At 77.7% G+C, this 2500-nt stretch overlaps 1 non-coding gene across 1 annotated transcript; it reads left to right on the top strand.

Moving 5' to 3' along the window:
- Positions 1 to 1384: 1384 nt before the first annotated feature.
- On the top strand, positions 1385 to 1537 carry LOC131749215 (5.8S ribosomal RNA). Its single transcript, XR_009333283.1, has one exon. It is a non-coding gene; the product is annotated as a 5.8S ribosomal RNA (ribosomal RNA).
- Positions 1538 to 2500: the final 963 nt, after the last annotated feature.

Raw genomic sequence — 2500 nt, forward strand, 5'->3', positions numbered from 1 at the left:
GTTTGGGCCCGAGGGTCCCGGGGGTGGGGTGGGGTGCCGAGCCTCCCCCACCGCGCCGCCTCCGTCTCCGGCGCCGGTCGCGCCCCACTGTCCGCGACCGCCCCCGCACGGGCGGGGCCCCCGGTGCGTCTCGGGATGGGTGGCGTGGCCGTGGCGCGGCGCGGCGCGGCGGTGGCGGCTCCCCGTGGGGGGCCCCCCGCCCGCGCGCCCGCCCGCCCGCCCGCCGCCTTTCCGCCGCCGGCCCTGGACCGGTTGTTCCCCCGCGCCGGTCGTCCGTCCTCCGCTCCGGGCCCTCCGCCCCCTCGCCGGGCGCCTCTGCCTGTCCTCCGAGCCCGGGGCCTCTCCTCCGTCGTCCGTCCGTCTGTCCGTCCGTCCGGCTCTTGTCTCTCGCTCTCTCCCTTTCCCGCCCTCCCCCCCCGCGTGCCCGCCCTGCCCGCTCGCCCCCCCCCCCCCGCGCCTCCCGTTGAAGCCTCCCTGAACGCCCGCGGTGGCGAGCAGGGGGCCCGGGAGGCGGGTGCAGGGGTCAGGGGGCCCCGGGGGCGGGGGGGTTCGGGGTTCGGGAGAGGAGCGGAGAGGAGAGGGCCGCGTCCGGGCGCGAGCGAGCGAGCGGGGAGGTCTCCGAGGCCCGGTTTCGGGGACACGGTGGGGACGTCGTCGGGCGGTGGGCGTGGGTGGTGGTGTCCCGTGTGGCGGTTGGGCCCGTCGCCCGGCCGGGGCGCCCCCGAGTCACGGGCCGGTAGCGCCGGGGCCCGCGTGCTGCGGGCGGCCGCGGGCGGAGAGCGTGTCGGTCGGCGTCGGGGGTGGCGGCGAGCGTGGGGCGCTCCGCCTGCCCCTCCCCGGCCTCGCCCGCCTCCCCCCTCTCCAGGTACCTAGCGCGTCCCGGCGCGGAGGTTTAAAGACCCATGGGGGGGTCGCCCGTCCGCCTTGGGGTCGGGGCGGTCGGGCCCGCGGGGAGTCGGGAGGCCCCTCCCTTCTCCCCCAGACCCCGCTTCCTCCGCCCCCGCCCCCGCGGGGCCGGGGCGCCGCGCGCCGCGCCACGCCGGCCCTCCCCGCCGCCGCGGCCGTCGGGAGGGGGCTACCCGGCGGCCGTGGTGCGGGGCCGGGTCCCGTGTGCCCGCGCGCGTGCGCGCCCCGCGTCCCTGACGGGGGGGGTGTGTGTGTGCGCAGGTGGGAACCCCCCGGGCGCCTGTGGGGTGTCCGAGCCCGCCCCGTCTTGCGGGTCGGTGCCGGGCGCCCCGTCGTGAAACCTTCCGGCCCCGCTCCGGTCTGCTGTTTTCTGTCTCGTCTGACTTGGCCGGCCAGAGGCAGCCCTCCCTCCGTGGGGGAAATGTGCCGTGCCACCGGCGGGGGACCCCGCCGAAACCCAGAGAAACCAAACTCGTACGACTCTTAGCGGTGGATCACTCGGCTCGTGCGTCGATGAAGAACGCAGCTAGCTGCGAGAATTAATGTGAATTGCAGGACACATTGATCATCGACACTTCGAACGCACTTGCGGCCCCGGGTTCCTCCCGGGGCTACGCCTGTCTGAGCGTCGCTTGACGATCAATCGCCCCCCCGGGGTGCGCGCGCGCGCGCCTTCCCGGGGTGGCGCGGCTGGGGGTTTCCTCGCAGGGCCCCGTGTCCGGGGCCCTCTGTCCCCCTAAGTGCAGACGCGGTGCCCCTCGTGCCGAGGCCACGGGGGCCCCGCTGCCCGCGAGAAGGGAAGAGAGCGAGAGAGAGCTCGCGACGAGGCCCTGGCCGTGGCCTCCGCGGTCGGTCCCCTTCGGGAAGCGCCCTCGCGCCGCAAGCGGTCCCTGGGCGTACCCCCGGGGCTGTGTGCCGGTGGGCGGGGACGGTCCCGCGCCCTCGCGGCCGGGGCCCGTGGTGCTGGTGGTGTTGGGGCCGCGTCCGCTCCGCCGTCGTTCGCCGCCCGCCCCCGGCGGCGTCCCGGCGACGGTCCGGCCCGGCCCGGCCGCCTCCTCCGCGGCGCCCTGACCCGCGCGCGTCCGGGGTCCGTGCCCGCCCCCCCGCCGCCCTCGCCTTCGCCGTGTCGGGGCGGGCGGCTCGGGCCGACCCGAGGCCGAGTCGTTGCGTGCGCGGCCGCGCCCCGGGGATGCGTGCCCCGGCGGCGACCCGCGGGACGCCGCGGCGTCGTCCGCCGCCGCGCGCTTTCCCCCGGGCTGCGGCCGCGCCGCGCCGCGCTTCGTGCCGGCCCCCGAGCCCCGCGTCGTGGGCGTCTGTCGGTGGTGGATGGGGGCGCACGGCGTCCGTCGCTGGCCGTGGCGGGGGGCGTCTCGCGGCTGCGTGGAGGATGGTGTGCTGCGTTGGCGTCGAGAGAGAGAGAGAGAGAGAGACAGAGGGAAGAGAGACAGAGGGAGAGAGTTGGGAATCGGTCGGTCGTGGAAGGAGACGTGGGAGGAGGGTCCGGCGTTCGGGGGGCGACCGCCGCGTGTCCTCATCCACCCCTGCCTTCCACGCACGCCGTCCGCCGCTCTCCTCTCCTCTCCTCTCCCTTCTC

The sequence above is a fragment of the Kogia breviceps genome (genome assembly GCF_026419965.1).
Source record: "Kogia breviceps isolate mKogBre1 chromosome 20 unlocalized genomic scaffold, mKogBre1 haplotype 1 SUPER_20_unloc_1, whole genome shotgun sequence".
Classification (NCBI taxonomy): Eukaryota; Metazoa; Chordata; class Mammalia; order Artiodactyla; family Physeteridae; genus Kogia; species Kogia breviceps.